The sequence below is a fragment of the Cinclus cinclus genome, chromosome 1 (genome assembly GCF_963662255.1).
Source record: "Cinclus cinclus chromosome 1, bCinCin1.1, whole genome shotgun sequence".
NCBI lineage: Eukaryota > Metazoa > Chordata > Aves > Passeriformes > Cinclidae > Cinclus > Cinclus cinclus.
Window position 1 is genome coordinate 7,433,990 of NC_085046.1, and position 22,562 is coordinate 7,456,551.

Genomic DNA, 22,562 nt, shown 5'->3' on the forward strand with positions numbered 1-22,562 from the left:
TGCCCTTCCCCCAGACCTGGGGTTTCCCTGGCATCCCAAGCTGAAGGTGTCTGTGTGTGAGGTGAAGGATGGCAGCAGGGTGGAAGATGGGTGCCAGTCAGATGCTGCTGCTGCAGGTGGAAGAGGAAAGCAAATGGCCAAGAGCTGAGCAGGTGGAGCTTCACCAACACCCTGATATTGCAGGCAAACTGAGGGGCTCGAGCTTGTTTTTTGCTGGAATCCAGAATAAGATCTGCAGCTGGCTCTGAAAAGACACACAGGTGATGTTCCTGCCTTTGGGGGCACATGAGGCATGGGCTGCCAGAAACTGTGAGCTCCTATAAAATTTCACCAAGATTTAAACTTCCTATTGCACTGCCCTCCCCAGCCACTTTTATAGAGGTTGGTAGTAACTTCAGCACCTCTCTGTTTTCTGATAATGAGCCATATTCAGGGAGGGAAATACACCACTGGTAATGGTTCGGTTGATTCTCCCTTGGCTTCACAATGGTAAAGATCATCCAGTCCTGAGTGTAACTCTTCATTTTCTAGACTTTTTTCATAAGGTGTTCTACCAGCACTTCATTTTGGCATCAAGCTTCTTTTGAGTCCCAAGCGAAGATGCTCCCCAAGATACATTAAAGTGAACATTGACAAAAAAAGAAAAAAAAACTATTCTAGTTTTTCTCCTGTGACCTCATCCCAGTTCTTTTATATCTCAGTCTTCTATGGGCTTTACCACTTTTAGGCAAGCCTCCTACCCTACCCTTTTGCTACTAAATGTTATTGAAATACTGAAAAGCATCAGGGAAATTAATGCTGACTATTTCCTAAGAAACTTGCAAGGAGGAAAACCACGTGGGCTGTGATAAATCCATAGGAATCAAACAAGAAAGGGTTCAAAAAGCTCTATAATATGAAAGATATGAAAAAAATATTGAAAACTGCATTTAGCTCAATTTAAGAAAAGTATTTGTGAATATAACTAAAGCATTTGCTATTCAAATCTTCCCATTGACAATAGCAATCATAATTTTCACAGAATTTGTTCAACCCCATTATTTCATTTTTTTTTTCAGCTTCAATTCTATTCTTATCTGAATGAGATGAACTGCCACAAAATCCATGAAAACCTGTACAACTTCCTGCAAATGACATCCATCCAAAGGTGCTTCCCACTGCGTTCTCTTCAAGCAAATCCTTCCCAAGTATTTATGCGACACCACAGAAGACTCACAAGTTCTATGATCCACAAAAATAACTGATTTAATTTATGCATTCAATTTATTTTCATTAAACTTATTATTATGTTTTACTCACTGGAGCAGAGAAGTATCAAGTAGATGTATAAGAACAAGTGAAACGATTGGTCACTTATTTGTGTTTGCAGCCTGAGAGAGTTAAATATTAGATTTTCACGTGTATAAAAAAGATGTAACTTCTGATTTTTTATTTTTTTTTATTCATAAAGCAGATGAATTTTCAATTTTTCTATCTGGATATAAGATACTAAAAAATAACTTAAACAAAAAAAAAAAAAAAAAAAAAAAAAACCAAAAAAACAAGGAATGCCAGATCATTTTTACCATTATGAACCAAAGAAATATCTTTGACCTGTGGACTCTCCAGACTGCCCAGTAGAACACAGATCTCACAAGTCCTGTCTGTCCCACTTTGCAGAGACAATGAAGAGCCTTCCTACACGTGAAGCTTTTTCACCCAGAGTCTTGGCAGCCTTGCCTTGAGATCAGCATAGTAAACTAATCCATCTCAAAAGCATTTGGTACTGTTCTGCTGGGAATGCTGTGGGAGCATTAAAATCCTGATAATTAGAAACTTCCAGTTAATTTTCAGGTTCAAACGTACTTGTGGTCATTTGTTACCCATTTGTTCTCCTGCCGACACTGCCTGCAGCTGAGAGCTGGGCACCCTGTGAGCCCCAGGATGCCAGGCAGAGCTCTGCTGCTGTTTTTCTCAGCTGCATTTCAGCCAAAGTGCACCAAAATCAACATGTGCCATAGAAAATGCCTTTCTAGTTCCAGCTGCAAACATCTGCTGATCCACCACTAATACAAACCAAAGGGCTTCACGTCTGGGAGATTTTGGGGGAGGTCCAGCTGAGCAAACAAGCAGAGTGTTTGTCTAGATGTGAGCATCTGCTGCTATTTCAGGCTCCTATGAGGTCTGGATGGTGCAGGCAGAGTGGAACAGGATCTGAAAGGGTTTTACTGCTCTCTGGAGGCCAGGCAGGGTTTGTTAGGGCACCCCAAAACCTTCAGACAACTCTGTGAGATCCTTCCATCCCAGCTGGGTGTTGAGCACAGTGTGACCTGGAGAGTTCTCTAGGGTCTGTTGCTTCCATTTCCTGCCATGAGATCTCAGCCATGGTGCTCACAAAGCAATACAAACATGTAGGCACCTGAGTACAGGTGCCTTAGCTTTTGACCTGAGTCCCACTTGATCTTAAAATATTATCTGGAGAAATACTATTCTTCTGTGCATAAATGTTACTGAAGATTTTCGGGACTCAATGTATTGGGGGCAGCATTAGAGAATTCAACATATGAATAGAAGTTATTATTAATAGGCAAAGGGAGCTAAACAAAAAATAAAGCATAGACACACATTGTCCTCTTGCTTTCCTCAAAGGGGTCAAGAGAACTCCTAATTTTTTTGTGGATGTAGCCGAGCCTAGATTTTCAAAGTGAGAGAATTAAACTTTGTGTAGTCGGTTTTTACACTCTCCTAAGATGAAAGAATAAAAATCGCAAGGAGTCTATTAGAAAGCCTGGGCTGACCTAATTTGAATTATCCTTAGAAGGTGTTTGTTAGAAAAGATGACACTGTAAGAAACACTTTGTACTCTAGAACTGAGATTTATGAAGGCTGTTACCTGGTGCTCTTGTTCTGGAGTCAGAAAAAGGGAAGCAGAGGAGAGCACAGCAATGATTTGTGCTGGTTTTGGTTGTGGTAGAGTTACTTTTCTTCCCAGTGGCTGGTGTATGGCTGGGCTTTGGAGCTGTGCTGAGCACAGGGTTGATAATATTAAGATGTTTTTGTTATTGCTGAGCAGGGCTTATACAGAGGGTTAAGGAAGAAGAAGATTGAAGCTGAATTTCATTATTTCTAGAGGATATCTCTAAAAAGTTAGGATGGGCTGCTCAGAGAAGTGAAAGGAGCCTCTGAGACAACTTTAATATGGTGAAGAGGATGAACATGGAAATAAGAGGAGTCAGACAGACTCTAAGCTCCAGGAGTTTCACATCCACCAGAATGAAGGATCAGCTTCCCCTCCTGAATCCCATGTGACACCTCTGAGCAGCAACAAACCTTTTAAACTCATCTGTCTGGCCAAAAATGGCATCACATGGCTGAAAACAGCAACTTTAAAGGGAAGACAGGAAAGGAAAATAGTAAAATCAGTCTCAAGTCTGACGTCAAAGAATTAAGATGATTTTTTTAAGAAAAGCATGATGAAGATAAATGATATAACAAGCAGTATGGACTCATCAAAGTTAGCTCGGGAACATAATTTTTTCATAAGGCTTTCTAGATGCAGAGAGTGCAGTAGAACCAACCCACAGTGTCTGGGAGAAAGCACTTGATTAAACAGCATCTGAGACATTGGCTCAGATGGGAAGGGTGGAAACAAAATGAACTACAAATGTGCTGCAGCATGAAGGGGAGATAGGAACATGCACTGCTGTAAAGGTAGGGATCAGGAAGGAGACAAATTATTACTAAAGTACTTTAAGAGGCAGTTTTGACACCAATATTTTTGTTAATTACTTGGGCACAGAAAATGGTTAACAAAATCTGCTAATGGCAAAATTTAGAGGCAATGTCAATATCTAAGGAGAGAGGGTAAAACAGAAGCTCATGATCCTGAAGACTGAGGTAAGCAGGGAGAGATAAAATTCACTGGTGTGAAATGCAAGGTAATGAATCTGGGAGCCTAATAAAAATGCAGTTTTCTGATACCTGTGCACTTCACCTCCTGGAAATGACTGAGGAGTACCAGCTGATTGGAGAGTGATCAGCCTGATGAAGTTATGAAAATGAAAAATGTGGTCACAGTCTCAGGAAGAACTGGGTTGAACACCCCTGGGCTGGGCTGGGGAGGGCTAGGAGGGTATCTGCAGCAGAGATAGGAATCAAAGCATTGGTACCCCCTCACCTGAGTGCTCTTCACACCTGTAACCACCCAGGTTCAAGTGACAGGAAAGTGCATCCACGAGTGGGGGTGGACAAGGGTCACGAGGACAGCAAGAACAACTGGGAAGCAATCACATAAAAAGAGATGATGTCCTGCTGGTGTTGGGGGTCCCAGAGAAGGGCAATAGATATTGTGGTCCCAGGGTGCCAAGCCTTGGCCCTTCTGTCAGCCCCTCTCCTGGTGAGCCTGGCCAGCCCTGTGCTGCCTCACCTCCTCCTGGGGTTCCTGGCAAGCAGCTCCATCTGCTGCTGGTGAGCCAAGCGGTGCTCAGGAGAGTCCAAGCTGGTACATCATCCCCAGCTATCCCTTTGGACTGGGAAGGACAAGTTTCCCTCCTCTGGACTATGAGATCTGATTAGGACAGTGTCTTCCAGGGGCACAATTTCTGTTTGGGGGGATTTACCATCCAGAACTAGCCATGGGTCTCTTTGTCTCACCTCAGAGGGAAGAAGAAACCAAAGTTACAAGAAGTTTGTGGAGGAGCCAGGAGCCAGCCCAAGCTCTCAAGAGAAACACATAAATGTCTCCTCTGCAAGGCTCTTTCCTAGGGGAGAAAAAGACCCAAACAAACAAAAAACACAACCAAAAATCAAACTCACAAGCATTTGTAACAGTCATTATCCAGACTTTCTGAAAGCCACTGAAACTTTTTTAAATTCTGGATCTCATGCTGAAAACTGGCCAGGGATGTACTAAGAAAGGGGAAGAACATACACCCTCTGCTTGGAGGTACTGCCACATAGCTCTGTCAGGTGTAATTTAGGCTCCCATTCTTCTTCAACTACTATTTCTATATATAAAGTTCCATTCTAATATAACTATCCTTATTGCAGCACTTCTTAATTCAAAACAGACAGCTCCTAGGAATGATGCTTCCAGGGGAACACAGTGAGCTGGAGATTTTTTTTTTGGCACTGCCCACTGTCATCTGCAGTAAGCATGGGAAAATCCCAATTCCCAGTGCCTTGGGGAAGATAATGAAGTTTGCACAGTTCTGAGACATCAGAAGGGAACCGGAGGTGCAGAACTACTTTTACAAAAGAAAAACAGGAAACATGTTAGTTTATATTACAAGCAGTAAACGGGAGGCTCACAGACAAGCTAAACACTTACAAAGTAATTAATTGCCCATGATAATGCTATTTATGGGCTACACAGCAGCAGCAGAAGACTCCATCCAAGCCTGGGACACCCTTGCTCTAGTGCTATCCAGTAGGTAAAAATCATCCACACCACCTATAACCCATTACAAGAGCTCTGTGAAAACTGCCCTTAGGACCATATTTTTCTGACAGAAATGGAAATGTCCATAAATCATCTGGTTTAACCCAGTTCTGATTATTTCAGGTGAGGGATGAGCCCAGGCAGTTTGTGCCCTGTGCACACCTGCCCTCCAGCTGCTGGGGAATGCCCTCTGGTTTGGATTTAAGGGCCCTGTGCATTTCCCTGGAGATTCTGAATGTATTTGCTGTGCAAGGACAGTGGCTGATGTCTCTGAAACCTGTTGGACTTGCTGCAGCCTCCAAAGAATCTGTCCACGTGTATCCTGTGTGCAGAGCTCCTGGGCAGGACATGGACAAAGACATTTAATTTCTGCTAGGAAAAGCCAGTGTAGCACATCTTGGGGTACAACCCCTTCTCAAGCATTTTGCCAAAGTATGTTGAAATACAGAGCAATTGATGCAGGAGTTTCCAAAAGGGGACATGGAATAAATGTGCCTGAAGCATACCAGAAGTGATTAAGTCAAGATTACAGAAATTATAGAAAAAAACCAAGAAATATCTAACTGAAAGCTCAGCCTTGGGTTCTTTCTTCTATAAGAATACAAATTTTTGCAGACTCTGTACATACCATTAATTTTTGATCTAAAGTTACTGAAGAACATAGCAAACTGGGAGAAAAAAAGCTAAACAACAGTGTTCTTAGGAAGCTCAAACCCAAGCACATTTTGTTCCTAATCCTAAAATTTAAAGCAACTAATTACTTGGGTGTTTCCCTTATAGACATCCATGTAGATTATTGGTTGAAAATTTATGTTCTCCACTTCCTGTCAAAACACTTCTTTTAACAGGTTTTAGTTCAGCAGCCAAAAATCAAGCTACACAGATCTCCAGCTGCTTTTGGAAACTGAGTATTCTGTATAAATTATTTCTACCATTCTCTCCACCTCTTTTTTTTTTTTTTTTTTCCCAAAGCAGGTGCTGTAAATTCTCTCTTAACACAACCTTCTTTCAGTATCTTTAATGCTTTAGATTACCCAAGGAACTTGTTGAAGGAGCTCATGCCACAGTGCTTTGTTCATGCACCTTCTGGGCTACTTGGATTTAAGACTGTGTCACACCAACACCTTCCAGAGAGATGGCTGGGGTTCAGCCCCCCACTTCAGCTGTTTTTACTGCTGAAATAACTGCAAAGAGTAGTAGTTATATTTTGCTGTCCACACAAGGAACAGCAAAAAATGGTTCCTCAGTCTCTGTCCCTGAGTGTTGCTGGCATCCCCCAGCCATGAACTCCATCAGCACTGAACTCTTGCTACGCCACATTCCTGTCATGTGGAATACAGGAACACATCCAGTTACTGCTATTTCCTCCAATATCATCCAGTCTCTTGACAATATAATCCATCAGGAGAGTGGAAACAGATCATTTTTGGGGGAGTACACTGCATTTCTGTATTTGTTTTCCTTTCTGGTTAACCCCACTTGCTGGTCCCTTTGCATTGCTGCCTGTAATTTGAATTTCCATCTTTAATCACATTGTGCACAACTAACTCTTACATAAAAAGCTTCAACAATAGCAATATACAGTCAAGTGCACATAATTGCTTTGACAAAAGGAAAAGAAATCACACCAAGGAACATAAACCTCAGCTGCTGTGTAATGCAGTTTGAAATGGATTGTGCCCTATGGCTGACAATGTATTTCAGTTATAATCATTATGAGTCCACTAAATAAGTGACCAGCTATTGTTCTAACAAAGCATTCATTATTCATCTGGACAGAGATGATGTAGATGTTATGTAAAGGCTGCAAGTGGAAAGGAAAGCAGGAGAGGGAAGAGATGAAGGCACAGGTATAATAAATACAACTACAGCCCTTTACCAGGACCTGCTTTTAATTAGGGAGAGCAGCAACCTGCCATCAGCAGGGCGTGCTCCATCCTGCTGGCTTTCTGATGAGTGCTGTGTTTTCCCAAACCTTTAATGTGGGAGGAAAACAAATATCACAGCTCCAGAAAACCCACTGCTGTGGGCAGTGTGACCTGGGCTCTGCCCTCCAGTCCAGGCATGCCTGAGCTGTTGGCACTTGGGCAAGTGTAGGCTGTGCTAGGAAATGAGCTCTGTGTGAATATAGGACAGGCTATCTGAGAATCACTGCAGCGTGGATACATCCAGGGAGCTCGATGGAGGAAATTCCCTCATTGGGGCCTGCTTTTATTGCTTCTACTCAGCCCAGGAGCATAAATTTGGCATAAGGTAGGAGAGAAATCCTCTCTCTGGGGCAGCTGCGTTAGGGGGTGACAAAGTTCTCCAGCAAGCAGGTGCTGCTCTTAAGATGCCTTCAAGTGAAGAGAAATCTCTGTGCCACTGGAATGTGGGTGTCAGTGGCAGTGACACCTGAGATTCCATGGAAGTCATCATCAGTCATGTGGGTAAGGCTGAAAAGGGACAGAAAAGCAAGTTCCAGTGGGACTTTTGGAGAGGGATAGATAGATAGAAAGCCCTGACCTCAGCCAGGAAAGAGAGATGGTCTTTGCCTTGACTGCAGGTTGAGACTGCAGGACTGGCACACCATGCGCTCACAGTGACCACCTCCAGGGACAGAGGGAGGCTGGCAGTGACACAGCCAGACCTTGGCACCATCTCCACCAGGTGCAGGATGCACATGTCAGGCCATCCCACAGGCTGCCCCAAGGCTCCCCAGGCCTGGCGAAGCTGTGCTTGTGGCTCAGATGAATAAAGGCTCCATGGTGGAAACGGAGGAAAGCAGTAATGCATCAGTATTGCATCAGTATTGCATCTCTGCTTGATGGTCCTGCCTCTCTCCCACTCCCAGGGCAGTGGCTCCTGTGCCAGCAGTGAAACCCATGTCCTGAAGGCAGCATTAAAGGGAAAAGGTCTCCCGTTCTCTCTGTAACAGCTGGCACACCAACTTATTGCTGCAAATGTCAAACACTCCCTCCTGGGCTTTATTTCACATGTAGCAGTTCTGTCTTGCCTTCACACTGCTAGGGAAGGGAAAGGGAAAGGGAAAGGGAAAATGCAGAGGATGGAAGCCCAAAGTTGCAGAGCAGAGGATACTCTGCAGAGCTTTGGTATGCCCTTAAGCCTTCCTGTGTCTCACTTTCCCCACAGAGTGACCCAGAACTCAGCATCCCCCTTGCCATTGATCTTAGTCCAGATTTGCTATTTGTGGAGTTTCTGGAGAGGAAATGAAGTGTTCCACATCAGTGCAGAGTAAATCGTTATTAAATGAGAGCTAACAAATGATCACATGAATCCCAAACTGGAGCAATAAGCCACTCTGCTGCTGCCAGAGGGTATTATCCCTGCTGCCACAGTTGCCTCTAGGTGGCTGATTTTTAATTGCTCTTTCCTCATTCCTTCAAGACATTTTCTTGGGAGTCAATCAAGCCTCTTCCAGGTATGCCTAAGTGCTCATCTGCACCCAAGAGTTGCTCTCCTGCTGCAGCTGAGGTGGGGCTGACCTCTCGCTCTGGATGCAGTTTCTTCCTGCTGAAAAATCTTATTTTCTTGAAGGGAGGATAAATTCTGAGTGGTAGCAAAGCATCTTTGCACACACACAGCTGCATGAGAAACTATCAGAGCAGGGGCTACAGCACACACCAAGTCCAAGGTGCCTGGGCAACCACTGGCTTTGTCTGTGCAGGAAAATCTGCTTCATTTCAAGCAGCAGAGCCCACACCAAAGCAAAATAGTGACTACCATGATTTGGACAGGTACCCTGGCCACGTGCTATGACAGGACTCAGTATCTCTGACCTGACTGCTATTGTTATCCCTGGGTGTGAGGAAGAATGAAACTGAAGCAGGACAGGCAAAGAAGTCTCCAAAGTCCCTCAGGAGGCAGCAATGGGGTCCGTGAGGTTGTGCAATGATTTGGGTCACACAGCTACCAGCAGTGGCTGCTTCAAGACAACAACAACCACCAGGCAAGGGACCCAGCTTTGGCAGGAGATTGGCTCAAAGAAGTCCAGGCTTAAAAAAAATATTCTTGTAAGTGCTGAATTCTGTGATTTTCATCAGCTTTTTTTCAGGTGTGGGTGTGGGGATTTCTATACCCAGACTTAACCCCAAGGTCTGAGGTGGGGCAAGCACCCAGAGGCACCAATCACAGTCACTGATGCTGGTAGCTCTGGGCCTTTTGCCTGAATATTTGTATTGTACCCACTTTGGGTGTACACGATCTCATGACCCAGATGGCAAGTGTGACAAAAGAGGTGTAGACAACTGGGTTTTTTCATCACAAACCCAGTAAATGGCAGCTGCAGGGCAGAAAACACCTTCAGTCCTGCATCCCTCCTGAAGGCACATCTCATAAACATCTTTATGGCTCCTGTAATTATTTTAATTGCCTATAATTAATGCCCTTGTGCTCCCTGCAAGCTGGGTAAGATGGCTCTTACCACCCACAGCAATGTGGCTCCTGTCTAAGGCTCTGCAGAGCCACTGCCCTGGTTGAGATCTGGTGTCCCTGCCAGCAAACCCAGGAGGGCTGGTGGGATCTCAGCCATGAGCAAATGGTAACAAGCTCCCTTCAGCCCATTATTTCTTGATTGACTGCACCTTTTTAAGCACTTAGCTCAGTCTGTCATCACTGGTGTGACTGCTGGGACCTGGCCATGCTCAGAGACCTCTTTATGGTTGGCTGGAGGGGGAGATGAGGCAGAATTTGGCTAAGCCCTGCTGGAGCTGTAGCCAGCCCTGATATGTCTTTCCTTCCATTATGGAAAGTTCAGCTGGGCACATCCAGCTGTTTGTATTTCATTGACATGAAAAAGTGACTTTGTCACCATGGAGACAGCAATGATTTGCATCTTAATTAAGCAATGATAGATGCCCTACTGATAATCTTTAGCTTTGGATACCCATTGACTTCCAGATCCGGCATTCCCATTTGTTAGCAGGTGCTTCAGAAATCAAAATTTTACTAGGTGATTAATACTTTTGCTGTGTTGGTGTTCTAATGGGAACAAATATTTCTTGCTGGTGAGATGGTCAAATACTTTGGGATAAAGAAGAGTGGGACCAGCAGAACAGGGGCCTCTTCTGTACATCATAAACCCTACTGCACAAAGAAGGGGGATTCAGGGAGGCACAAAGAGATCAGCAAAAGAATGACTATGGAAATATGTGACAGTGCACCACCAAGCTACCCCAAAGGGCTTCAAAGGTTGGAGAGTTTGGCACTCACAGGGAAGGCAATGCCCACAGTGGAACAGCCCTGGCAGCTTTTTTCCTGTTGTTGGATGCTGAATTTCATTTCCACCTCCTCTGTGCTGAAGGGACATTGCTGCTGGCCTAATGGTATATATACCACATATATAATGGTACCAGCGCACATGGTATAAAACAGGGTCCAGGAGCAAGGGTGTAAGGAGCTGATCAGGTCATTGGGCAGGGAGGAGCAGAGCAACCCCAGTGAGATGGAGCTAACCCAGGAACAAAGGTGTCCCAGGGATTTGGCACTGCCCATGCCACTGCACAAACCCTGCTCTGACTGAAAACTGCCCTTGGGCTCAGGGCTGTGTCCACAACACTCTCAGAACTTCACTGCCATTTTTGGATTCAACAACCCAGCACTCATCACCTTCAGCATCTTTATCATCCTCTTCTTGTGCATGGAGCACTGGGGCAGAGAGAGATTCTGTAACTACCAGCAGTACCCACCAATTTGGAGTGCCTGAGGAGTGAAGCTGGAAAATCCAGTTGAGCTGGAAAAAACATGATCCCAGTCTGTTCTTGTTTAATGTCCACAGACTGATTTCAGAGAGCACATGGCTCAGAAGCCAAGCCAGGCAGGTCAGATCTTTAGAAATGAGGCTGGTGGACCAACTCCTCCTGGTGTAGAGCATCAACTAAACACTTAGGCACACACAAACCCTCACAACAGGAGGCAATTTAGTCACAGTGAGGGAAGAGGGGGGTTTGGGTTCCTGTACTTTAGGCTAGAATTAACTTTACCTCAAGAGGTGTGAGGATGAGCACCAGGGCTTCCAGAGCCTCAAACCTTTTGGCTTTTATCCTATTGCTGGTTTGCTGGGTCTAGAGAAGGAGTGAGCTTAAATACAAGCTCATCACACTTCAGCGGGCTTCATTCACATTTCATCCACAAATAAGAGGGGGTTTTGCCATGTGAATTTGCTGGCATGTGGTATAGTCTCAGCACACATTGCTGCTCTCTCCTCGGCAAAGGTCTGCAGTGCATCTTTCTCCTCACTCTGGCCACCCATTTTCATTTAGCCCAATTCAGACAAATTTATCTATCTTTGCAATTCCTTCTCACCTGCAGAAGCCTGACCAAAGCCTAGGGAGGAACAGTGAAAGTGAGGAGGCAAGTAGAGACTGACAACTGCAGGTTACAGGGAACTCATACAGGTGAAAAATTGTTTACGGAATTTCCATCCAAATGGTTATTCCTTTGCAGGCGTATTTTGGGAATACTGAATGCAGTGTTCTGTCCTACAAAAAGATGATAGTCCTGCATCAGGGACATGGATTAGGCCAAGCAGATAGAAGAGCTGGGAAGGGATGAAAATGCAGCTGATGACGGAAAATGGAATTGCTTCACTATAGAGATATCTCTGCCTTTTTGGCAGAAAGTAGTGAGGGCATTACTCCTTCTACCACATAAAACCAGAGTTAGCAGCCAGGTCAGGTTTCTCCCAGGAGGATTGTTTAGCCTTCTGGGCTCCTTTGAGCTCTATGGCATGCTGTGCATTTCCCACGCTTGAAGGGCAGGAGACCCCTGCCTGAGAGCACCAAAAAGTTAATTGGAAATAGCAGCCATGAAAAAGGCCTGACCTTTTCCTGAATCACAGCCCAGTGCTGGGTAGCAGAGGTCATCCAATTAATGGGAAAAAGGATGTTGGAAGAGAACTTTCAGCCTAGAAGGAATTATGTTAGCAGGGCCCTGTCACAGCATGCTCGGTGTCCAGCCTTCACAATGAGAAATCACAGGTTCCAGCCCTCAGATGTGGAGTGTTGTCACCAGCAAGAACATGGTTCTGTGAGTGCCAGCAGCATTGCCAGAGGTTGGCCATGGTCCCAAAAGCCTGCTAAAATCATGCTCCTGGCTCCAGAGGTTTTTGCTGTTGGTAAAGTTGAACGGTGTTCCAAGGCCAGGTAAGAGGAAGATTTCAGACCTGGCTATTCTCCATGCTAGCAGGAAAGAGTGAAGACTGTTTCAGTACCTCATGCTTTTACCACATCTAAACCCTGGCAGGTTTCCTGCTCTCCACAGACTCCACTAAATTGAAAAAGTAACTCCTCCCTCGACACTTTTTACAGTATTCCCAAGGTTATTCTCCAGGCTCCAGCAGACTGAATCTACAGACTCCTTTGGGCTGGTCCAATGTCAGCAACTCATATCCATTGGGATGTCTCTCATTTCACTGGTTAACAAAGATGGTCCTCCTCTGTTTTCTGATGAAGGGAAGCAATCACTGCTCAGTGCCACAGGATATCAGCCAACAGTGGCACTGCCTTATGCAGGTATACTCCACTGCTCTGGGCTTCAAAACACTGAGAAATTGGGTCAGTTTGGGACAAGGTGCTGTGAGTAGGTTTTTCAGGTGCATATTAAAAGCAGGTGAATTTGGATACTGATCTTTCCTCCACATTGACTTTCTGTATCGAACACAAGCACTTAGAACAGCCCAATTTGGCTTGTCTGCCTGTGGGTGTGATGTGATATCTGATACTCAGGTCATTCTCCGCACCATACTCACCAGACAACCCTAAAAAGTCATGAGAAGTGCAAAGGAGAGAAACAGTTCGATTTTTTCCCTTCTACAACCCCATTAAAGTGTCAAAGACAAGGCTAATGCAAGGAAAGCAGTCAGGATGGGTCTAAATGCATGTTCTCTGGAACAGAACAGACTTTTTCTTAGTCAGAGGTTCAAAAGAAAGCAGCTGGAGAAAGCTGAAACTCAAAGAAAATGTAAAGACCTGTTCACTTGTCAGTGTTTTCCCCACCAGCTATTACCAGCCACTCCAGAAAATATGAAACCTGGTGAAAAAAAACCCTCCAAAACTAATTGGTGCTGACTGACAGCACCTAAGAGGAGCACCAGGAAAAGTGAGTAAAAAAAGAAGCATTAGATGAACTAAGAGATAGAAGCAAATGAGGATGGGCAAATGGACAGCTGTTCACAGGGCTGTGGACAATTCAAACAGCTGTAATTTCAGATCACAGAAACATAACTGAAATAATACTTCTTGGAGTGCTTTCTCCAAAGAGGTGTGCTATTTTTATTTACTGTGGTCATAAAGAGTAAAACTAACACACGTAAAAATAAAAATCAAGCTGGGATTACCAGAACAGTACACCAGAGACATGTCAGATTTACTACAGCACCTGCTTAGCAAGGTTAAAATAAATTTTTTAAAAATCTAATTGTCATATATTTTAAATAAGTCATTGATTACAGCTATTTGCTCTGAGAAGAAACACAAGCAGGTGTTACCAGGAGATTTACTGCCTTTGGCAAGGGTTTCACCATTTTCTCTAACAGCAGTGTATGAGCCCTGTGTGAGGAAGGCATGGGGCATCTTCTCTTCCAGCCTAAAGTGGGGGAGATGTGTGTAAATAAATGCTGTAATTAAAACTGACATCTTTTTGCTTGAGTGCTAACGGTGACCACAAGGATGAAAAATGACATTAGTTCCACCAGGGGCAGGGACAGCTCTCACTGTAAGAGATTAGGGAGAGCATTAAGGAGATGGTGAAGTAGCCTGTAAGGTCTCTCCCAGGGATGCTGGATGGTTCCCGTGATCCACAGGGCCATTCCCAGCACGATGACTGGCGCTGGTGGAGAGGAGAGGTGCCAGCCTTCAGGAGAGCTGTTGTTTGAAAATATTCTCCATGCCTGAGGTGCAGAGAGAAAAACCCTGTTCTCAGCCAAGGCAGAGAGGGGTGATGTGACAGTGAAACGGCGGTGAGGACAGTTGGGTGGTTTAAAGGGACAAACAAATCAGCAATTCAAATCCTGTTGGCATAGAAACTCCATTACCAAACACTCTGTGTTCACTGTAGACCTAGGGACAGGGCAAACACAGAAAGGTCAGAGGCTGCAGTTGGGTGACACACCCAGATTTTTCAGGAGCACCTCTGGAAACTCACTTTCCATCACAACTTCCCAAGAGCTACATAAACTTCACCCAGGCCAGGTTCCTGGGGCCAACAGGTTGACAGGGCACAGGAGAGGAGTCCTGTGGACTCCTGAGGAGCTCTGGTGATGTGGGAACCTCAAAGAAAGTGACACCAAGCTGTGATGGCTGCTTGGGTGCCTGGGACATTCAGTTTTCTACCCACCAGTGCACACTGACCTCTGGGAGGAGTTCTGGCAGGAGAGCCAAGCTAGGGCCCTCAGCTGAACTTGTCAGTGACCCTGGTGTCCAGGGGCATCCCCAGCATCTGCTCAGAGCTCCTCTCCTTCCCCAGACAGGGAGCCTGAGACACTGCCCTCGGCAGCCACATTGCTGCTCAGCTGCAGAGGAATTAAAAAAAAAGACATGGCAATTTCACAATGCTGTGACATCAATCAGAATCCATAAACAGCTTCCTGAAACATCACACTTGGTAACTATGCTGTGTCTCGCCAGTAATTAGATGCCAATGATTAATAAAGTGTGGCTGATTCAGTGTCTCTGGCTTTGTAGTTTTTAGGTTTTTTCTTCTGCTCTTGTTGCCTCTTGAAGTGGAAATCTAGCTAATTTATTCTGGCCAACAGGGCAGCATAAGAGCTTGGGTGTAACTTGCATTTCTTCTGAGAGCAGGCTCAGGTGGCTCGAATCCAACACTACCTATTAAACAACCAAGTACCTTTGCTTCAACCTCTGCATGAACTTTCTGAGTATCGCCTATCACTTGATACACACTGTGCTCTTCCTTTCCTCTGAAATGAAATACAGAGTTTAAATCATATTTGCATACAGCTCCATGAATGGCACCCTAGAAAGTGGTGTGGGCTACTCCACGAGGAGTAAAATGACATGAATGCAACCAGCACCAGGCCACAACTTGTAAAAATCACATTTTACTCTCTCTAAATAATTAGCTAGGAGTGCCTTAAATAAATGCTCAGCAGAAGGTTGATCAAAACAACTTAATTAGAGACGTGAGGCTATTTACATTGGCTTTTGCTTTTTAAATTTAACCTTAATTTTCTTGCTTGAGAGTAACCAAGCAAAACAAAAGGTGGCTTCTCATAGTGGCATGGAAACTCGTGTCATTAATGAAGGCAGCTCTCACCCTGTGCAGGAATATATCAGAGGAGATGAGCAGGAAACAGCAATCCAGGTGCTGATCCAGGTTTTGATCCAGGTTTTGAAATGCCACTGGTGTGTGGACACCACCAGGTGTCACTTGATCTCTGAAGCAGTGCCTGATCCTTGTCCAGCATGGGGAATTCCTGTCCCTGTCCTTCCTGGAGATGCTCAGAGCAGGTCCCAGACCCCCAGAAACATCCCATGCTGTCCCTGCTCCCTGTGCTCTACCTGTGCAGGCAGCAGCAGAAGTGGCCTCTGCCACCAAGCATCCGAATGGAGCCATGAGGGGTCCAGCACCCCTGCCCAGACCTCAGGTGAGATTCAAGTTTGGACTTGACCTAATTCCTTATGAAGCACATTCTGCAACCTCCCAAAATGCCTGTGCTTTACTTCTGGTGGTGTTGGCTGAGAAATGGCTTTACACTATAGAAAAACATTTTCATCCCTCTAAACCAAACTTCTCCTCCTCTACCAGCAGGTTCCTCTATTGTTTGGAAGGGATGTAAAATACAGAAATATACATAGGAATATGACATCTGGAAAAGGGGAAAACACAGAATGAAGAGTCCAGAATGATTTAAAAGTTCCAGACAGGTGCAAAACTTCCAGAAATATTTTAAAATTTGGCTGGTCAGTTTGACACAGCCAGAGGTTCAGTCCACAGTGGAAGCTCCACTCAGCAGCAGCACACACCTGTGGGATATCCCACTGCTTTCATTATTCAGCATCAGGCTGGCACCTCTGGGGTTAAGAGCCATAGAGATTTTAATTTGTTTTTAAATTATCTTTAATGGTTTTTATTTTCTGGGAGAGATATTATACATTAGAGCACTGGACTGAGTTTCTAGGTAATAAGGCAGCATCAGAGCCCAAAGGGCGATGAAGGGAGCAGAGAACCTGGTTGAATGTGCAGGCTGCATCCCACCCATCCTCACCATGCAGCTCTGGGATAACTTGGGATGCCAGAAGAAAATTGAAAATTCCAGAGGTTTTCTTCTGCCTGAAAAAAAAAAAAAAAAACAAAAAAAAAACAAAAACAACAACACAACAACAAAACAAAACGAAACAAAACAAAACAAAAAAAGCAGAGTAAAAGATGGGTTAAGGGCCATTCCCCTCAGTGACCTCCAATTCCTTCCAGATAAATTCAATATGAATGAAACTATGTTGCTGGTTTGGAAAGAAGAAAGAGAAGGAAAGGAGCTGGCCAGGATGCAGGTAGCAGAGCACAGATAGCAGGGTGTTCAAAAGTCCTAGATATCCAGACAAGATGGATAGGCTGGTTCTGTTAGAATAATACAATTTTAAGCTATCTGACCTTTTTTTTTGAAAGGCCAAAGTACTAAAACTGGAACTGGATAAGGGCCAAACTCTCTCATTTTCTGGGGCAGTTAGTGGTTTTTCCTAGCAGGACCAGCAGTTTCCCTTCCCTTCCCTTCCCTTCCCTTCCCTTCCCTTCCCTTCCCTTCCCTTCCCTTCCCTTCCCTTCCCTTCCCTTCCCTTCCCTTCCCTTCCCTTCCCTTCCCTTCCCTTCCCTTCCCTTCCCTTCCCTTCCCTTCCCTTCCCTTCCCTTCCCTTCCCTTCCCTTCCCTTCCCTTCCCTTCCCTTCCCTTCCCTTCCCTTCCCTTCCCTTCCCTTCCCTTCCCTTCCCTTCCCTTCCCTTCCCTTCCCTTCCCTTGCCTCCCACATGTTTTTGAGCCTGGAGGGAAGACTGGAAAACCTACATTTACAGAACACAATAAACATGCCTGAGAGAATTTCAGGCTGATCTAAAGAACAAAAGGAAGGCAGGAATGCAATGCTACATCAGCATGAACATGGCACAAGTGAGTAGAGAGGGAGTAATAAAGTGGAAACTGGAAACAAAACCTTATTAGATGGGCAACTTGGAGCTAGAAAAATTCTTTGTCAATGAAATAAAGAGGCCTCGCTTCTTGATTCAAGCATTATTTATAAAAGGTTGCACCTACAATGCCTCTGGTTCTGTTACCAAGTCTATGTACTTTTTAATTTTTATTCCTGCCTCCCCATTACATAGTTTTCCTACTTTTAAGGATGAAAAATATATGTAATCAATTTCTGAATTTCTCTTGTCTTCTATTGTCAACAGACTTTGTCAGAAATACGAAAGAAAGTAACAAAAATGAGTTTTTGAGCAATTCTGTTAAGAATTCCTTCTGTTGGGGGTCTGATTAACACTTGGCAATCAAACCAGCAGGGTTTGCAAAGACCTGACTGCATGACCAGCCACTAGGAGGAAAATGCAAGCTTCATAAAAGTTTATTGGAAGCACTTCCAGCTTTCCCAGGGTGGGCAGCCATCTCTCTCTCCCTGCCCCTTCCACCCCACATCTCATTCTCAGGGGGGATGAGAAGGAGCTGGCCAGGATGTGGAGATGATCAGAGCCTGCTGCTGTGGGGGTCTCTGAAGTCACCCCACCTGGCCCCACCAGGACACCTGAGTCAAAATGCTCTTCCTGTCTCCTGCTTCTCCTTCAGCAGCTGCGTCCTTTCCTGTGGATTCCCCTCCTGTGCAGTGACTGCCATTCGTGCTGTGTGCACCTGCATGTGGCCCTTCACACCAGGGGCAGACTTGGAGCTTTAGGCACAGCCTGAGCTGTGCTCCGTGTGCTTTTTGGGGCTGTGCTGTTACACCTCAGTGACCATCCAGGTCCAGAGATCCCCCAACTTCTTTTGCAAATGCCTCCTACACACTTCCTTATTGCTTTAATGGTGTCATAGTTATTTAATTTAGCTCCTTGGAGTTTCATTTTCATTTTAATTTCCCCAAGGTTCTCTTACTTATCTCTTCTTTTTTCTGTCTCTATTTCAGTGCCTGCACTCGGCTCTTACTGAGGTTCTTTCTGGGCTGAGCCAATATGTGCAGCTGGAGAATATTGGTCTAAATCTGTTTTTTTAAATTCTGCAATTAAAGATAATGCATTATTTGAAGCAATTTTCTAGAGATTTCTTGATGGCAGGGGTTAAGGCATGAACAGTGGCACGAGTGTTGTGTAGCCACTGACACCAGGTTCCTGAGTGGTCACAGGCACGTCTGTCCAGCCACTTGTGTAAAGTTTTACAAGATCCCAGCTGCTCACCCTTGGCTGGTTTTGTTGTGACAAAGCCTGGAGGAAAATGGACAAGGGGTTATGACCCAAAATATGTAGTCAATGACTCAGACCAGAATTTTTTCCTGGGCGCCACAGGGCAAACTCCAGAAACCCTGGTGGATCTGAGACATTTTCTCTCTGGAAATTATTAAGCCCCAGAGAACCAAGATAATGCTAAAGCAAAATATGATCTGTTATCTTTGAAGCGTTGCTTCTAATTTAATTTTAATGATGCTTATGAGAAATGTGATGCCTGTGTGTCTGCTTTATAATTGCTGCGTATTCTATCTCCAAGGCTCTAATGTCATTTTGCAGGGGTCTTGTTGATTTCCTGTTGTGTATATTACAATGCAGCTTCAGACTATTTTGGATTTTTCTGGAAATTACAAATTATAACTTTCCTCCTCAGACATGGGTTATGTGGCAAACCTGAGTTTATTAGCTCTGTCATAAAAGGCAACAGTTTTTTCTGCTTTAGCTGAGGCTGAATTATGGATCTGAAAGTATTAGGTCTCTTATGAAAGTGTATAAAGAAATGTTATACCAATAAGATATCCAAAATTAATGGAAAAAATGGAGCCCTTGAGAGGTTCTGACTTTTTCGCATTCGTTGTCCCAGCAGTCACATTATCTGTACTTAATTTGAGATTGCTGGATTAATTCACCATTTTTATTTCCTGTGGGTTGCTGGGCAATCACATCTCTCTTTTGCCATTTCATCCTGTCTTGCTCTCTGAAGGAACCAGGATCTTGCAGCACATTTTAAGAGATTATTTATTACTCCCTTCTGTTCCAATAGTGCCTCTTTCTGGACAAGAGGACATGCTGATTATAGTCTTCGTCTCTCCACTTCCTTGTGACACACCAAGTATTTTATTACAACAGTTTTTTCAAGCACCACAAGTGTTGTTTTCATTGAAAACATTTCTCAATGTTTTTGGAGGCACTTCCAACAACTATTACATTTCTTAATTTCAGGTGCTCTTCCTCAGCCTTGACTGCTGATCTTTCTCCTTACCTGTGCAGGTAGTAGAGCTACAGAAGAACCAAAGCAACATGATAGAACTTTGTATTCAAGTTCAGATAGGAGTTTTTTGCAGCCAGGTGTTCATCTAAAAATTAAATGGGAGCAGGATCACAGAATCCCAGGATTGTTAGAGCTGGGAGGGACCTCTGGAGATCATTTAGTCCAAGCCCCTGCCAGGGCAAGGTGACCGGGAGCAGCTGACACAAAAACACATCCAGGTGGAATGTCTCCAGAGAGGGAGATTCCATAACCTCCCTGGGCATCCTGTTCCAGATCTTCTGTATCATCTGAAAAGGAATGTGGAAATCTTGAGCAGATGTAAGGGGGGAAAAAAAGAGGTTCTCGGTGGAGGTGTGAAAAAGAATCTTGACACACAAAGCAAGCCACCTGATCCAGGTGTGTCCTAGAACTAGGTGACCACCAGAGGTCCCTTCCAACTGTGATCCTACACCTTCCCTGACCAAACAAACCAGGACAAGTGTGTGACTGACAAAACAGCAAACACAAGGCAGCTGTTTTTCATTCCATAGGGTACACCAGTATAATAACACCCAACACCTCTTTGTACTGGAAATGAGCTGACAAGCAGTTTTATGCCCATCAAACATCAGAAAAAAAAACCCTCATTGGCCCATTTCTCAGTGCTCTGTTCACACCAACACTTTCAGCTATTAGGTCTGTAATACATAACTAATGCTTTCTTATTTGGCAGCCTTATTAAACCCTCGAGACTGACTTAAGCTCCTAGTTTGTTACACTATTAAACTTGTCATTCATTATTAGATCAGTCTGAGTTTATTGCAGCTCTGAGCTACAGACTATTAAATGCCAAAATCAGCATTTATAAGCACAGGCCCACAGAAAGTTGGGGAGGGCAAAATTTTAAGCTGGCGCCTCATAATTCATGTTTATCAGAGAGGAAGAAGCATTCCAGCAAGAATTACAATGACAGAGCCTGGTTCTTCATGGCCTTCCTCCCATGAGGAGGGGCTGCCCTACAGCATCTGGCTTTGGGGTGATGGATGAGGCTGTGTTTGCTGGCTGGGGTACCCCAGGTCCTGAGGGAGATGGTGGCCACAGAGCAGCTGGGCTGTCCAAGGGGAGCTGGATCGGTTTCTGTCTTCTTGGCAGGAGCAGCTTCGTTCTGTTTTTCTTAGGGAGTTCTCTGTCCGACTTCTGTCTGATGCAGTTTCAGATCTTTACCTTGCAACAGGAAGAAAGTTATGGCTACCAACCCAAATTACATTATGTAAGATAAAGCTTAACCAGTCTTTCAGCTTCATCATGGTGTTGGAATCTCCTGAAGGACAGACAGGAGGTATCCAACCAACACCCAGCATTTATTTTGTGCCTGGCAGCATCTGGTATGCAGGTAATGTGGGCACAGAGCACTCATGTCTCTCTGCTGGTGGACTGTACCTCATTTTAAGAGGTTACTTGGTTTGTGGGCAAATAATCAGTCAGTTCTTGAATTTTTGTTATGTAACTTCAAGTTTTATAACAGGAAAAGCAGTTTCTGTCTCTTGAAATACTGTTCTCCTAGGGTACAACTTCTTGCATTTTTCATTTTGGATCTTACAAGCTTCTTTTCTCATCCCCTATAATTCTAAATTCTCTGATGCATTTCTCAAAAGGGTCCTGCAAAGACTGAAATCCCCACTTTTAAGGGAGCAGATATTTAAGTAATATAGGTGGGTTTTTTTCTGCAGAACACACCTTCGATCTGCCATTCATATTTCACTTCCTTGCTATGACAATGATTTGAGGTTAATGAGGAATTTTTCCATTCTTTTAATATACTGTTTTTATTTACAGTTTATCAGGATCAAAGAACAAGCATTATAGCTTCTGATCAGACATGCACTCGTTTTGTGGCTCTCATCTTCTCCTTTAATTATCTGGCCATTAAGAGAACATGTCTGACATGCCCCTGGTGGGGTTTTCAGTTGCTTCATCCCTCTTTTCAGTCCTTCTGGTCGCGTGATCATCCTATTCTTTAATTCCTCTAATGGTCTGAGAAAGAGAAAAGGTATGCCAATAAATCCATGTGTGAGGGAAAGTTCCACATACCCTTTAGGAAGTCAAGGAGGCTCAGGAGTCTGGTAAGCCTATACAGCAGTGATTCAGCCTCTGAGTGAGCACAAACATCAAAACCACATTTTGTTCAGCCTCTCTGGGCTCACTCACAGTCACATCAGCTTCTCCTGGCACGAGGTCCCAACAGGACCATGTTGGCTGCTGACTGCATCTAAAGGTCAGGTCCCTGTTTGTGAGCCCTGCTTCATCCATTTCCCAGGGGATGGGGCCTGGGACATCAGTCACCTATGCTGTGGAACAGTTATGAAATACTGGGTGACCACATGATTTTTCTGTTATTTTATCAGCAGGTGACATGGAAGCCTCCAGCATTAGTATTCAGAAATTCTCCAGACAACCTTCGTGGTCAGGTTGGAGCTGAATTGACCCTCAGGGTTTTGTTTGGTGCCTTCCCAATCTTTATTCCCAGATTGCTCTGGAACTGACAAGGCTCTACCAGATGAAGGAATGAGCCAGGCTCACATCTGCCTTTCACTAGGTACCAGTAGATATGAACAGGGAAAAAAAAAATCAATTACATAAAGCTGAGGTACTTTTGAGATAAGTGGCTCTAAATAAAAAAAATATAAAGCTGGGCCTGTGTGGAACTTTTCAAAACCAAAGCTGTGGGAAAACACC